We start from the raw sequence: 17,888 nt of genomic DNA, 5'->3' as shown, positions 1-17,888 counted from the left end.
AGAGGAGATGCAAGCGGGCAGGGCAATGAACGGTTGCGTGTTTGTTTTTACTTGAGGGTCAGGTATGACGTGCACGTGAGTAGTTGCATTTTGAGTGTAATATAGGCAGACAACAGAGTCATTTCACTATTCCCCTTCCCTTCAATTTTTAGTGAGCTTCTACCCGAAACACCCCCCTCCAAAGGGAAATAAGTTAAGCCCAATCCCATAACTCAAAAATGACTTCTTTACATCTTTTATGGCTTATTTTGACAATAAGCCCTGAAAGGCGGAATCGAACTAGCCCTTAACATGCAATTCAATTGTGCATGCAATGATGAATCACTCCTGCCTGCTATAGTGTACATTTAGTCATCATCATTAATGGCATAACCTAATACATGTGCATTCCATTGTAGAATCTAGAATATGCAATGTTTATGTTAGTTCATATGTTGCACATGATGTTTAAATGCCCCTTAAATCTGGTCAGTCAAGTGATGGTCTTTAAGCCTCCTTCTTTGCTTCTTTTCTTGATATGGAAGATTTGCTCACACATCTGTTCAATTGTTGTTTGCATCAGCCAGCCATACTAGGACTGTTTGCTTTGATTACTTGTTGATCTTGACCAAACACTCTAACAGAGCTTGTCAATGATTTAAACACTAAGGGCTGCTGTAGTGGGGCCTTGTCTAACTCATAGGTGACATAAAGGTTTGGCTGTACACTAAAGTAGGCTCTCCAAGAGTACCTGGAGATCCAGTTCGAAGGTATGCCTAGTTTTTACATAGTGCAGACATAGTAAATGCTCATTTCATTGTGTCCAAGTGCAAGAGATGTGGCATGTTTCATTATGTGGTATTGTTTTGCTATAATCCCATCCTTTTGTGTTGTTCACAGACTCGAAAGTATGCATATTTATCTTCCAAGGAGACGAGTAACTAATTTGTGTCACCTTGCAGAGGGGGTGCAATGAAGATAAGATTGAGGATTTCCAAGTACAAGATGTTAGGAAGGAGACTTGCAAGAGAAGTAGGAGCTGCGCTGAGCCTGTTCAACCAGTTAAGGTAAGTCACTGTATCCAACTCAATAGTTCAATTCCTTATTTGTTTCAGCATAGTTAATTTGCTCTTTTCAATTGCTTTCTTTGTCCTCAGTTAATGAGATGCCAAAACAATGATGCCTGATGTTGGGTACTTGTATAACTATTAGTTGACATAATTAAAGGCCTTACCATTTAATTACTCTGGCGAAGTGTGCCTAAAGCTTTGAAGTCTATTAACCAACTATTATTGCATGAGGCTCACAATCTAGTTTATACTAGGCTAATGATTGCATAGTTTTGTTTGCTTAGTAGGTTTGTATGAATCCCTGTGCTGTTCATTATGCTCCTTAAGACTTTAATTGAGCTATAGAATGGCCAACTGCTTGCTTACTTATACGCAACATGCTATCTAAATTTGTAACTTGTCTGTGTTTTGGATTGGGCCCCAACATCATGCTCCTCTGGTGAGCTAAGAGAGATTTCTGTATGCACGCTGCATAGACTACCTTTTTTATAATTTTTAAAATATCACCTGCTTATGCTTCATGACGTGCAACATTATTGTTAGTCATGTTTTTCCATGTACAAAATAGTTTGTCTTGCTCGCTTCACTGTTGTAACTATATTTTTTCCCTAGTCATGTGTACTTACAGAAACATTTCAGGATGAAGTGACATCAACACAAAGATCTGCGAGCAGTGCGGCATGGCTGTTATCGAATGATTATGGATTGGAATTGGAATGTGCTGATGTTCTTGAGCATCAACTAGAGGTGGCATGACAACATGTACATGATTATCAACATACAATCAACAAGTTGAGATTGCACATGCAGGTATTAGATGCAGGAGTCAAAAAAATGAAACAAGACACTGAGGTAACCACGAAGGAATTGGAGATTTTGTAGACTGAAATTTGTGCTATCTGAATTCGGCCAATCCTTTTTTCTGAAGAGATTATAGTTCAAATGGTAAGTTCTGTTGATGCGTGTCCATGATGTATGAGCTTTATTTGTCCAGTGTATGTAATTTTTTGTTTCTGTACACTTTATAATCACTGGTGCCGAACTATAATGCCCAGTGGGTATATTCGGCTGTAATTTCTTTATTATATAGTGTAGATTATTCTACATTTCTATGCTTTTTGTCGTATAGTGTATGTTTTTAGAGGCGATAGTATAGAGTAGGATATTTCTTGAATATGCTATATCGTTGAAACGGGGGCCAACATCCCCAAACATTCCCTAGAAGCCATACAAACGAACAAACTTGTGCAGTATAAGCGGGCCTTAATTGGGCTGGTCAAAATAATATGAAGTGGATCCCAAATGGGCCCACCGTAACAACAGCTCTTAGCAGGCCGTCAATATGCCTAAAGCTCGATAGGGCTGTATAAATGGAAATGGCCTGCGGGCCTTTAGCAGGCCGAAATAAATGTCAATTTTGTCTCGACCCTTTTACTTTCCGGCTGGTAAGAGGCCAAAAGTGTTATGGGCCAGAGGAGGCCCAATTTGCAAACTAGGGTTTTAACATGCCGAAAGTCGCGTTGGGCTGAAATGATGCCCTGTGGAACGTCGGCCCCTAATGGACCTAAAGTCAAAGGCCCAACTATTGTGTGGGCCCTTAACAGGCCGAGAGACAAAATGGGCTAAGAGTTGGCCCATTTACCAAATGGGCCGAGGACAGGCCTAAAGTCATAGCGGGCTAGAATTGGCCCAACTGCAGAATGGGCCGAGAAAAGGCCGAAAGACGTTCCGGGCCGTTAATAGGCTGGAACTGATGATGGGCTGCTAATGGGCCGAAAGAAGCTCGGGCTGCAATTGGGCCCAAAAATGTAGCGGGCCGTTAATGGGCTTAAACTGACGATGGGCTGTAAATTGTCGAATCTAGAATGGGCCTTTGATGGATCGATTGTATGTAACTTGTATGGGCCGTACTTGTAAATGGGCCTGACTCAAGTAGGCTGCTAATGGGACGGCCCGCTTATTTTGACAGACCCGACCTTTTCACTAGAATGGGCCTCTGTTGGGCCATGCCATGTGTCGAGGTATCATAGGCTCCTCATGTCCAATGAGTGGATGACATCTGTCCGGACGTTGAGCCGACACATGTTTCCTCCGGCCAATGAGAATTTTACACGTGGAAAATTCCCATTGGTCCGGGCTATTAACGGGTTATCGGATCCAAAACTGGACCCGGTAGCTTAATGGCGTCCCGTTACGGTGGATGCCATGTGTCGGTCACCCTTTATGAAAGCACTTCTATGACACACGATTTATCGTCATCGAAGTGGACACTTCTGTGATGATAATTTTGGTAATGTCATGGAACACTTCTACGACAGCACATGTATGACTACCTTGATTCTGTCATAAATTTGTCATGGATGTACATGCATGACAGAAAACATGACCTATTGTGACAAACACGTATCATCACGAAAGTGTCTTTTTTTGTAGTGATGTCAACTATATGATCACGCAAAGCAATATGACAATGATGGTATGTGTCATAATAAAGGGAACCGTGGAAGTTGCATGGAAATATATCTCGGAATGGCTATGAAAATGGTATAATAGGTAGGTATGGTGGCTGTTTTGAGGAAGGGTATGTGGTGGGTCTAATGCACCGCCAGAAGTTGTGCGGTACTACAGAGGCTAGCAATTGTGGAAGGGTGAGAGTGTGTACAATCCATGGACTCAACATTAGTCATAAAGAACTCACATACTTATTGCAAAAGTTTATTAGCCATCGAAACAAAGTACTATTACGCATGCTCCTAGGGGAGAGGTTGGTAGGAGTTAACCATGCACACTCCCGACCTCCACACAAAGGATGACAATCAATCATAAATCATGCTCTAACTTCATCGCATATCGATAGACCATACGTGCAGGCTTCAGGAATCAAAAACTTGAACACAAGTATTTCTACTAATACACAATTACTCTCTGGCATGACTCTAATATTACCATCTTTATATCTCAACACAAATGCAAGGAATCAAACTTCTCATATATTCAATTATCTTTATGGAAGTTTTTATTATATCCCTCTTGGATGCCCATCATATTAGGACCAAATTCATAACCTAAGAAAATTGCCAAACTATTTTTAAGACTCTCAAAATAATATAAGTGAATCATGAGAGTTCATCAATTTCTACAAAATAAAACCACCGTCGTGCTCTAATAAGATATAAGTGAAGCACCAGAGCAACTGCCTAGATCAAAAGATATAAGTGAAGCACATAGAGTATTGTAATAAAATCATGATTAATGTGTGTCCCTCTAAAAAGGTGTGTACATCAAGGATGATTGTGTCAAACTAAAAAGCAAAGACTCATATAATACAAGACGCTCCAAGCAAAACACACGTCATGTGGTGATTAAAAATATAGCCTCAAGTAAATTTGCCGATGGATTGAAGAAAAAGGAGGGGATGCCATCCGAGGCATCCCCAAGCTTAGATGCTTGGTTGTCCTTTAATATTACCTTCGGGTGCCTTGGGCATCCCCAATCTTAGGCCCTTGCCACTCCTTATTCCGTAGTCCATCAAATCTTTACCCAAAACTTGAAAACTCCACAACACAAAACTCAATAGAAAACTCATAAGCTCTGTTAGTATAATAAAGCAAATCACCACTTTAGGTATTGTTATGAAATCATTCTAAATTTACATTGGTGTTATATCTACTGTATTCCAACTTCTCTATGGTTTATACCCCTCGATACTACCCATAGATTCATCAAAATAAGCAAACAACACAATGAAAAACAGAATCTATCAAAAATAGAACAATCTGTAGTAATCTTGAAATTTCGTGTACTAATGTAACTCCAAAAATTCTAAAAAATTAGCAAAATGTAGGCAATTTATATATCAATCTTGTGTAAAAAATTCAGAATTTTATCACGCTCTAGTGAATTTTAAATATTCCGCTACCGGGTGCAAAAGTTTCTGTTTTTTAGCAAAATTAAATCAACTATCACCATGGACCATCCCAAAGGTCATACATAGCACAAACAATAATTAAAACACTAAATCACAATTATTACAGAAGTAATATTTTGTAATTATTGAAAAACAGAAGAAGAAAAAAACACAAAACAAAATTGGGTTGCCTCCCAACAAGCGCTATTGTTATACGCCCCTATCTAGGCATGATGATTTCAATGATGCTCACATAAAAGATAAGAATTGAAAAACAAAGAGAGCATCATGAAGCATATGACTAGATCATTTAAAATTAACCCACTTCCTATGCATAGGGATTTTGAGAGCAAACAATTTATGGGAGCAAGAATCAACTAGCATAGGAAGGTAAAACAAGTAAAACTTAAAGATTTTCAACACATAGAGAGGAAACTTGATATTATTGAGATATGTAGAAGCATATGTTCATCTCTCATAATAATTTTCATTAGCATAATGAATTAATGCAACAATATAGCTATCACATAAAGCATTATTTTCATGATGCACATGCATATAAATTTTACTACTCTCCACTGAGCAATTTTCTTCTCATTCATAATATTGGGAGTATCATATGAAACTTCAATACTATAAATTGTTTTCACATTAAAAGAGTAATGTTCAGAAAAGGGTAACCATAATTATGACAAGTTTTATAAGAATTATCATCACTACTTTTTATAACATAAGTATCATCACAATAATCATCATAAGTAGCAAATTTGTTCTCATCATAGTCAATTGAAGCCTCTTCCCAGATAGTGGAATAATTACTAAATAAAGTCATGACCTCTCCAAATCCACTTTTATCATTATAATAAGATTCAACACCCTCCAAAAAATTGGGATAATTATTATATAAATTTGACACTCTTCCAAACCCACTTTCATAAATATTGCAATCATCATAAATAGGGGGCATGCAAGAATCATAACAAAATTGATAATTCCAAGTAGGAGGACTGAAAAGATCATCTTCATTAAGAATATCATCCCCAAGCTTGGGATAAACATTAATTGTAGCAAATAATTCTGAAACATGTCATTCTCATCGAACATAGCATCCCCAAGTTTGTGGCTTTGCATATCATAAGCATAATCACTCTCATCATTAGTAGTATGAATAGCACTAGTAGTATAACAATTATTTTCATCACAATTTTCAAAGTTGGTGCCAAAAAAGATTTTTAAGATTATAGGAAGTATCGTTATTTTCCCAATCATAATCATCACAATGAGTAATAGGCCTTACAAAATCATCCTCAATAGTTTCTTCGGACATTGTGCCATGAGATAAAGAATCAATATAATCATCAAGTATATCATCTTCCACAATTATTTTTGATTCATTCTCATGAGGCATAACAATGATGGGGTCGTCGGGGCCGGTAAAAGCCCACATTGGGTGAGAATGGTGCTGGAGAGGAGCGCGCCGCCGGACGAACTCCCTCACCACCATCGACACCGTCACCCCGCCTCCTTCAGCTTGGCCAGCCTTGACAGGACACATGCAGACGCCTGTCGATGAGCTCCACATGTCCCCAGCCGGAGCTTGGCTCCGTAGGCGCCCACGGAAGGAGGAGCAGGGGGCTACGCACGGTGGCGTCCAATACACCCACTGCTTCCAGAATCCCTTCACATCCAGGCGTAGCATGAAGTCGATGCTGGAGCCAGTTGTCGTTGTCGTCACCTGGAATGATACGCACCTCAAGCGATGACTGCTATCGACCAGGTGGAAAGAGAAGAAATGACGAAACAAGGCCACAGACGGGGCAATGCTCATGAGAGCTTCGCATAGGAAGGCGAAAGCAGAAAGGAGGATGATGGATCCAGGGTCGAGATGCAGCGCTTGGATCTGATAATGCGAGAGCACGATGTTGAAGAAATTAGAGAAAGGGGGACCAGGCCGGCTAAGAGGGCATGGAGATGAAGGGGGATTCTAGTGGCCCCCATGTGGACTAAGGCCCAGGAGGCAGGCGAGACCGTCGTCACCTTCCACTAATTGGAATCGGCGGCGAGGGCCTGCCGGACCTTGTCCAGCCCCTCCTGGTTGATCATCATGGACCGGTCTAGCGCGAGTTCTAACCTCGGCAAAGGCTCCATGGGTGCGTGGACTTTCCCTTTCTTTGTGAACCTGGGAGCCATGACGGTAGAAGTGTATTGGCGCTGGTGCGGAATCTAGAGAAGGGGGGAACAAGCTCACAGGAAAGAGAAGGAGCAGAGGACGAGCACGATGGGCAATGATGGCTGGGCTGCGTTTAACAGGCAGTTTTCAGGTCAAACGGTTGCTGAGGCAGCATGGGGGAGTGAAGACTCCCACATCCCATCAAGCGCCATGTGTCGACTTGGTCCATAGGCGATTGGGGCCCGCGGCGCTTCACCCTTGCCTCTTGGCTTCGGCTCGAAGCCAAGTCCGAGCGCGCCTTGGGCCTGGGGGCTACTATCGGTGTTCTAGGAACTAGGGTACCCAGACCTGTCTGCCTGCGGCCCACAACGTGGCTCCATCGATGGCCTGGTACGGCCCATCTTCAGCACTGGAAAGACAAGACCCTCGCGAGGGGCCAAGCCTCATGAGGCGGACGACACCAAGACCTCCAGAGGGAGCTGCCTCCTCAGGATGGGTCCTAAGGGGCGGAGATTCCTGCGGCCCACGACGTGGCTCCATCGACGGCCTTGTACGACCCATCTTTAGCACCGCTAAGAAAAGACCCTCGCGAGGGGCCAAGCCTCACGAGGCGGGCGATGCCAAGACCCCCGGAGGGAGCGGCCTCCTCAGGCTGGCTCCCGAGGAGCGGAGATTCCTATGCAGGCGCCTACCTCAAGTTGTCGAGGTGACACAAGCCATGACAACCAAAGCCAAGCGGGCGCCAGCGGGCGCAGAGCAGCAGGTGATACGTCCATTTTGTATCATGTTTACCTACTGTTATTTATATTGTTTTTATGCATAATAATGCTTTTTGGAGTAATTCTAATGCCTTTTCTCTTATAATATGCAAGGTTCACACAAAGAGGGAGAATTCCGGCAGCTGGAAATCTAGACCTGAAAAAGCTATGTCAGGCTTGATACGTCTCCGTCGTATCTATAATTTTTGATTGTTCCATGTGAATATTATACAAATTTCTTATACTTTTGGCAACTTTTTATACTATTTTTGGGACTAACATATTGATCCAGTGCCTAGTGCAAGTTCATTTTTGTTGCATGTTTTTTGTTTCACAGTAAATCCATATCAAACAGAGTCCAAACGGGATATAAATTGACGAAGATTTTTTTGGAATATATGTGATTTTTTGGAAGAAGAATCAACGCGAGACGATGCCCGAGGGAGCCACGAGGCAGGTGGCGCGCCCCAGGGGGTCAGGCACGCCCTAGGCCCTCGTGGCCACCCTGTAAGATGCTTGATGCCCTTCTTTCACCGCAAGAAAGCTAATATCTGGATAGAGATTGTGTTAAAATTTCAGCCCAATCGGAGTTACGGATCTCCGGGAATTTAAGAAATGGTGAAAGGGCAAAATTTGAGAACGCAGAAACAGAGAAAGACAGAGAGACAGATCCAATCCCGGAGGGGCTCTCACCCCTCCGCCTCCATGGAGGCCATGGACCAGAGAGGAAACCCTTCTCCCATCTAGGGAGAAGGTCAAGGAAGAAGAATAAGAAGGGGCTCTCTCCCCCTCGCTTCCGGTGGCGCCGGAACACCGCTGGGGGCCATCATCATCACCGCAATCTACACCAACACCTCCGCCATCTTGTTCACCAACATCTCCATCACCTTCCCCCCCTCTATCTACAGCGGTCCACTCTACCGCAACCCGCTTTACCCTCTACTTGAACATGGTGCTTTATGCTTCATATTATTATCCAATGATGTGTTGCCATCCTATGATGTCTGAGTAGATTTTCGTTGTCCTATCGGTGGTTGATGAATTGCTATGATTGGTTTAATTTGCTTCTAGTTATGTTGCTATACTTTGATGCCCATCATATGAGCGCGCGCGTGGATCACACCATAGGGTTAGTTGTATGTTGATAGGACTATCTATTGGAGGGCAAGAGTGACAGAAGCTTCAACCTAGCATAGAAATTGATGCATACGGGATTGAAGGGGACCAATATATCTTAATGCTATGGTTGGGTTTTACCTTAATGAACGTTAGTAGTTGCGGATGCTTGCTAATAGTTCCAATCTAAGTGCATAGAATTCCAAGTCAGGGATGACATGCTAGCAGTGGCCTCTCCCACATAAAACTTGCTATCGGTCTAGTAACGTAGTCAATTCCTTAGGGACAATTTCGCAACTCCTACCACCACTTGTCCACACTCGCTATACTAAATTTATTGCTTCTTTACTTAAATAGCCCCTATTTTTTATTTACGTGAACTTTATATTCTTGCAAACCTATCCAAAAACACCTACAAAGTACTTCTAGTTTCATACTTGTTCTAGGTAAAGCAAACGTTAAGCGTGCGTAGAGTTGTATCTGTGGTCGATAGAACTTGAGGGAATATTTGTTCTACCTTTAGCTCCTCGTTGGGTTCGACACTCTTACTTATCGAAAGAGGCTACAATTGATCCCCTATACTTGTGGGTTATCAAGACCTTTTACTGGCGCCGTTGCTGGGGAGCAATAGCATGGGGTGAATATTCTCGTGTGTGCTTGTTTGCTTTATCACTAAGTAGTTTTTATTTTTGTGCTGTTGTTTTCTATCTTTAGTTATGGGTAGGAAACGCAAAATACCAAAAAAAATTAGTTGTAACTACTGAACCAATCGTTGAAGAACGACTCAAAATCTATCACACTCCTGAAGCTTTTTACTTGGATCATCTTTGATCCCTATGTGCTCGTGCTGAAACCCCAACTAGCTTAGTCGAGGGAAAATCCTTAGATGAGCATGCTTGTTATGTGCGACACCGTATAACTAAAAAAGGAAAATATTTACTGGATCAAATTCATCGTTTGCAATACTATGCTTGGAATTTATGTGAAATATATGATGTTACTTGTTGTTCTGAAAGCCCTAAGAAACACCTTCCCTACCAATGTGAGTTTATTGATAATGTAATCGTATCTTCATATGCTAAGGGTGTTTATAATTACTATGATGTTCAACAAATTGAAGAATTTGTTTCTTTTAAGGGTGCTTATGAAATTGCTTCTTTGATTGAAATGTATGATGCTACTCTTTACAAAACTGAAAATTTTGCCATACTTAAATATTGTTATGATAATTATGCTTCTAATGCCTATGTTAAACCATATATTGAGGACTCCTCCGCTATCCAAGAAGGGACTAATATTTTTCAGGAGTCTATGGAAGAAGGAATTGATGAAACTTTGGGCTCATTGGATGAAAAAGATGATGACGAGAGCGAAGAACAAAAGGAGGAAGAGCGGATTAGCTACCCGTGCCCACCTTCTAATGATAGTAACTCTTGAACTCATACATTGTTTAATTTCCCTTTGAATTTACCGAAGGATGAATGCTATGATGATTGTTATGATCCCGTTGATTCTTTTGAAATATCCTTGTTTGATGATGCTTGCTATGCTTGTGGCCAAGATGCCAATATGAATTATGCTTATGGAGATGAACTTGCTATAGTTCCTTATGTTAAACATGAAATTGTTGCTATTGCACCCACACATGATAGTCCTATTATCTATTTGAATTCTCCAGACTACACTATATCGGAGAAGTTTGCCCTTATTAAGGATTATATTGATGGGTTGCGTTTCACTACTACACATGATGATTTGATAAATATAATATGCATGTGCTTGCTTCTCATACTTGCAATTATTATGAGAGAGGAACTACATCTCTGCCTCTTCATGTTTCCAATATGATAAAATTGCAAGAAACTGTTTATACTATGCATTGGCCTTTACTATGTGTGCATGAATTGTTCTTTTATGACATGCCGATGCATAGGAAGAGAGTTAGACTTCGTCATTACATGATATATGTTCCTTTGTGATCACTACTAAATCACAAATCATTGTTAATTAAAATTGTCTTTGATATACCTTGGGATCCGGGTGGATTCATTACTTGAGCACTATATGCCTAGCCTAATGGCTTTAAAGAAAGCGCTGCCAGGGAGACAACCCAGAAGTTTTAGAGAGTCATTTGTTTCTGTTGAGTTCTTTCATATAAGTTTAAAAGCAAAAAAATAAAGAGGGGAACCCAAAACTTTTCATAAAGGAAAGTGAAAGTGAGAGAGACAAGCATTGTTGAAGTGGGGGAGCTCCTTGAACTTTGTTCATGCTCACGGAAACTTTGTGAATCTTGATTATGGAAAATTTTCAACAAAAATAATTACCACCTTGTACAATTCCATTGTATTATAAAAATAATGTGCCAAGGTTTGCCTTTAGGATGTTTTCGATTATTTGTTGGTTTGTACGGTGCAGGACAGAAACTTTGGCTATAGCGCACGATTTTACATTTTTTGCTGGAACGTCAAATGGTTCTGAAACTTTTTGCACTGTCTTTCTATACAAGTTTTTCATTTTTCTTAATTTTGGTAGAACTTTTGGAGTACCATAGGTATGGTGAATGTTCAAATTATTACAGACTATTCTATTTTAGACAGATTATGTTTTTGATGCATAGTTTGCTTGTTTTGATGAAACTATCGATTTATATCAGTGGATTAAGCCATGGAAAAGTTATATTACAGTAGCTACAATGCAAAAACAAAATATGAATTGGTTCGCAACAATACTTAGAGTAGTGATTTGCTTTATTATACTAACGGATCTTACCGAGCTTTCTGTTGAGTTTTGTGTGGATGAAGTGTTCGAAGATCGAGGAGGTCTCGATGTGAGAAGAAGGAAGAGAGGAAAGAGATCAAGCATGGGGATGCTCGAGGCACCCCAAGTAAATATTCAAGGAGAATCAAGCGTCTAAGCTTGGGGATACCCCGGAAGGCATCCCATCTTTCTTCAACAAGTATCGGTATGTTTTCGGATTCGTTTCGTTCATGCGATATGTGCAATCATGGAGCGTCTTTTGCATTTAGTTTTCACTCTTCTTTTATGCACCATGCTGGTATGAGATAATCCTTGGTTGATTTATAGAATGCTCATTGCACTTCACTTATATCTTTTGAGTATGGCTTTATAGAATGCTTCATGTGCTTCGCTTATATCATTTGAAGTTTGGATTGCCTGTTTCTCTTCACATAGAAAACCGCCATTTGTAGAATGCTCTTTTGCTTCACTTATATTTGTTAGAGCGCGGGCATATATTTTGTAGAAAGAATTAAACTCTCTTGCTTCACTTATATCTATTTAGAGAGTTGACAGGAATTGGTCATACACATGGTTAGTCATAAAATCCTACATAAAACTTGTAGATCGTTGAATATGATATGTTTGATTCCTTGCAATAGTTTTGCGATATAAAGGTGGTGATATTAGAGTCGTGCTAGTTGAGTAATTGTGAAATTGAGAAATACTTGTGTTGAGGTTTGCAAGTCCCATAGCATGCATGTATGGTGAACCTTATGTAACGAAGTTGGAGCATGATGTATTTATTGATTGTCTTCCTTATGAGTGGCGGTCGGGGACGAGCGATGGTCTTTTCCTACCAATCTATCCCCCTAGGGGCATGCGTATTAGTACTTTGCTTTGAGGGCTAATAAACTTTTGCAATAAGTATATGAGTTCTTTATGACTAATGTGAGTCCATGGATTATACACACTCTCACGCTTCCATCATTGCTAGCCTGTTCGGTACCGTGCATTGCCCTTTCTCACCTCGAGAGTTGGTGCAAACTTCGCTGGTGCATCCAAACCCCGTGATACAATACACTCTATCACACATAAACCTACTTATATCTTCCTCAAAACAGCCACCATACCTACCTATCATGGCATTTCCATAGCCATTCCAAGATATATTGCCATGCAACTTCCATCATCATCATCATATACATGACTTGAGCATTTATTGTCATATTGCTTTGAATGATCGTAAGATAGCTAGCATGATGTTTTCATTGCTTGTCTGTTTTTTGGTTTCATTGCTACGCTAGATCATTACACATCCCAGTACACCGCCGGAGGCATTCATATAGAGTCATATCTTTGTTCTAGCATCGAGTTGTAATATTGAGTTGTAAGTAAATAAAAGTGTGATGGTCATCATTATTAGAGCATTGTCCGAGCGAGGAAAGGATGATGGAGACTATGATTCCCCCACAAGTCGGGATGAGACTCCGGACGTAAAAATAAAAAAAAGATAAAGGCCAAAAAAGAGAGAATGCCCCAAAAAAGGAGAGAAAAAGAGAGAAGGGGCAATGTTACTATCCTTTTACCACACTTGTGCTTTAGAGTAGCATCATGTTCTTTATATAGAGAGTCTCTTGAGTTATCACTTTCATATACTAGTGGGAATTTTCATTATAGAACTTGTCTTGTATATTCCAATGATGGGCTTCCTCAAATGCCCGAGGTCTTCATGAGCAAGCAAGTTGGATGCACACCCACCTAGTTTCCAGTTTGAGCTTTCATACACTTATAGCTCTAGTGCATCCGTTGCATGGCAATCCCTACTCCTCTCATTGACATAAATTGATGGGCATCTCCATAGCCCGTTTATTAGCCATGTCGATGTGAGAATTTCTTCCTTTTTGTCTTCTCCACACAACCTCCATCATCATATTCTATTCCACCCATAGTGCTATCTCCATGGCTTGCGCTCATGTATTGCGTGAGGGTTGAAAAGGATGAAGCGCCTTAAAAAGTATGAACCAATTGCTTGGCTTGTCATCGGGGTTGTGCATGATTTGAATGCTTTGTGTGGTGAAGATGGAGCATAGCCAGACTATATGATTTTGTAGGGATGAGCTTTCTTTGGCTATGTTATTTTGATAAGACATAATTGCTTGGTTAGTATGCTCGAAGTATTATTGTCTTAATGTCAAATGATAGACTATTGCTTTGAATCACTCGTGTCTTAATATTCATGCCATGATTATATTACATGATCAAGATTATGCTAGGTAGCATTCCACATCAAAAAATATCTTTTTTATCATTTACGTACTCGAGGACGAGCAGGAATTAAGCTTGGGGATGCTGATACGTCTCCATCATATCTATAATTTTTGATTGTTCCATGCCAATATTATACATCTTTCATATACTTTTGGAAACTTTTTATACTATTTTTGGGACTAACATATTGATCCAGTGCCTAGTGCCAGTTCCTATTTGTTGCATGTTTTTTGTTTCGCAGTAAATCCATATCAAATGAAGTCCAAACGGGATAAAAACTAACGGAGATTTTTTTGGACTATATGTTATTTTTTGGAAGAAGAATCAACGCGAGATGATGCCCGAGGGGGCCACGAGGCAGGGGGCGCGCCCCAGGGGGTCAGGCGCACCCTGGGCCCTTGTGGCCACCCCGTAAGGCTGTTGATGCCCTTCTTTTTCCGCAAGAAAGCTAATATCCGGATAGAGATCATGTTAAAATTTCAGCCCAATCGGAGTTACGGATCTCCGGGAATTTAAGAAACGGTGAAAGGGCAGAATCTAAGAACGCACAAACAGAGAGAGACAGAGAGACATATCCAATCTCGGAGGGGCTCTCGCCCCTCCGCCTCCATGGAGGCCATGGACCAGAGGGGAAACCCTTCTCCCATCTAGGGAGAAGGTCAAGGAATAAGAATAAGAAGAATAAGAAGGGGGGCTCTCCCCCCTCGCTTCTGGTGGCACCAGAACACCACCGGGGGCCATCATCATCACCGCAATCTACACCAACACCTCCGCCATCTTCTTCACCAACATCTCCATCACCTCCCCCCCTCTATCTACAGTGGTCCACTCTCCTGCAACCAGCTTTACCCACTACTTGAACATGGTGCTTTATGCTTCATATCATTATTCAATGATGTGTTGCCATCCTATGATGTCTGAGTAGATTTTTGTTATCCTATCTGTGGTTCATGAATTGCTATGATTGGTTTAATTTGCTTGTGGTTATGTTGCTGTACTTTGGTGCCCATCATATGAGCGCGCGCGTGGATCACACCATAGGGTTAGTTGTATGTTGATAGGACTATATATTGGGGGGCAAGAGTGACATAAGCTTCAACCTAGCATAGAAATTGATGCATACGGGATTGAAGGGGACCAATATATCTTGATGCTATGGTTGGGTTTTACCTTAATGAACGTTAGTAGTTGCGGATGCTTGCTAATAGTTCCAATCATAAGTGCATAGAATTCCAAGTCAGGGATGACATGCTAGCAGTGGCCTCTCCCACATAAAACTTGCTATCGGTCTAGTAACATAGTCAATTGCTTAGGGACAATTTTGCAACTCCTACCACCACTTTTCCACACTCGCTATACTAAATTTATTGCTTCTTTACTTAAACAGCCCCTACTTTTTATTTACGTGCACTTTATATTCTTGCAAACCTATCCAAAAAGACCTACAAAGTACTTCTAGTTTCATACTTGTTCTAGGTAAAGAAAACATTAAGCGTGCATAGAGTTGTATCGGTGGTCGATAGAACTTGAGGGAATATTTGTTCTACCTTTAGCTCTCATTGGGTTCGACACTCTTACTTATCGAAAGAGGCTACAATTGATCCCCTATACTTGTGGGTTATCAAGACCTTTTTCTGGTGCCGTTGCCGGGGAGCAATAGCGTGGGGTGAATATTCTCGTGTGTTCTTGTTTGCTTTATCACTAAGTAGTTTTTATTTTTGTGCTCTTGTTTTCTGTCTTGAGTTATGGATAGGAAACGCAAAATACCAAAAAAAATAGTTGTACCTACTGAACCAATGGTTGAAAAACCACTCAAAATCTATCACACTCCTGAAGCTTTTTACTTGGATCATCTTCAATCCCTATGTGCTTGTGCTGAAACCCCAGCTAGCTTTGATGAGGAAAAATCCTTAGATGAGCATGCTTGTTATGTGCGACACCGTATATCTGAAAAAGGGAAACTTTTACTGGATCAAATTCATCATTTACTAGATTAAATTCTTCGTGTTCAATCTTTAAACCAGAACTATAGATTGGTACTTGTGGGTGACTAGTAGTGTTGATTACATCTTGTAGTTGAGTACTATATGGTTTATTTGGTGGAAGATTATATGTTCAGATCCAATATGCTATTTAATACACCTCTGATCTTGAGCATGATTATCATTTGTGAGTAGTTACTTTTGTTCTTGAGGTCACGGGAGTAATCTTGCTGCAAGTAATCATGTGAATTTTATATGTGTTCGATATTTTGATGGTATGTATGTTGTGATTCCCTTAGTGGTGTCATGTGACGTCGACTACCTGACACTTCACCATATTTGGGCCTAAGAGAATGCATTGTGGAGTACTTATTAGATGATGTGTAGCGAGAGTGACAGAAGCTTAAACCTTAGTTTACTCGCTATTCCGTAAGGGGCTAATTTCGATCCAAAAGTTTAATGCTATGGTTACAATTTATTCTTAATACTTTTCTCGTAGGTGCAGATGCTTGCGAGGGGGTTAATCATAAGTAGGAGGTTTTTTCAAGTAATAACAACACCTAAGCACCGGTCCACCCACATATCAAATTATCAAATTAGTGAACACAAATTGAACCAACCTGATGGAAGTGGCTAGTTGAAATTCCCGTGGACCCTCAAGAATGCTTTGCTTATCAGAAGAGACCATTTTGGCCCGTCCTTTGCCTCAAAAGGATTGGGATACCTTGCTGAACTTTTGCTACCATTACCATTACTTGCTCATTACAAATTATCTTTCTATCAAACTACTTGTTACTTATAATTTCAGTGCTTGCAGAGAATACCTTGTTGAAAACCGCTTGTCATTTCCTTCTGCTCCTCATTGGGTTTGATACTGTTACTTATCGAAAGGACTAAAATTGATCCCCTATACTTGTGGGTCATCAAGGCTCTTTTCTGGCACCGTTGCCGGGGAGTGAAGCGCTCTTGGTAAGTGGAAATCAGTAAGGAAAAATTATTACTACGTGCTGAAATGTACTATCACTTCTTACAATGGAAAATAATCCTTTGAGGGGTTTGTTCGGGGTATCTTCACATCGATCGGTACCGCAATTAGTCACCCCTCAACCTACTGCACCTACTAAAAATATTGGTTATGAAATTCCTTGGGGTATGATAGAACAACTGCTAGCTAATCCTTATGCAGGAGATGGAACCGAACATCCTAATATGCACTTAATATATGTGGAAGCAAGTTGTGGATTATTTAAGCTTCTAGGTTTTCCCTTTATCTTTGAAGGGAAAAGCATTGGCATGGTATAGGCTATGCGATGATATTGGATCTTGGAATTGGAATCGATTGAAATTGGAGTTTCACCAAAAAATTATCCTATGCATCTAGTTCATCGCGATCGGAATTACGTATATAATTTTTGGCCTCATGAAGGAGAAATTATAGCTCTTGCTTGGGGGAGGCTTAAGTCAATGTTATATTCATGCCCCAATCATGAGCTCTCAAGAGAAATTATCATTCAAATTTTTTATGCTCGGCTTTCTCATGATGATCGATCCGTGCTTGATACTTCTTACACTGGTTCGATTATGAAAAAGACTATTGATTTCTAGTGGGATCTTTTAGAAAGAAGTAAACACAACTCTGAATATTGGGAACTCGATGAAGGTAAAGAGTCAGGTATTAATCTTAAGTATGATTGTGTTTAATCTTTTACGAATACCGATGCTTTTCAAAAGTTTAGCACTAAATATGGACTTGACTCTGAGATAGTAGCCTCCTTTTGTGAATCATTTGCTACTCATGTTGATCTCCCTAAAGAGAAGTGGTATAAATATCACCCGCCTATTAAAGAAGAAACTAAAGAAACGGTAATAGCTAAATATGAAACTATTATCTACAATGTT

The sequence above is a fragment of the Triticum dicoccoides genome, chromosome 4A, assembly GCF_002162155.2.
Source record: "Triticum dicoccoides isolate Atlit2015 ecotype Zavitan chromosome 4A, WEW_v2.0, whole genome shotgun sequence".
Classification (NCBI taxonomy): Eukaryota; Viridiplantae; Streptophyta; class Magnoliopsida; order Poales; family Poaceae; genus Triticum; species Triticum dicoccoides.
The sequence above is the reverse complement of the archived record's forward strand: the minus strand, read 5'-3'. Positions refer to the sequence as shown.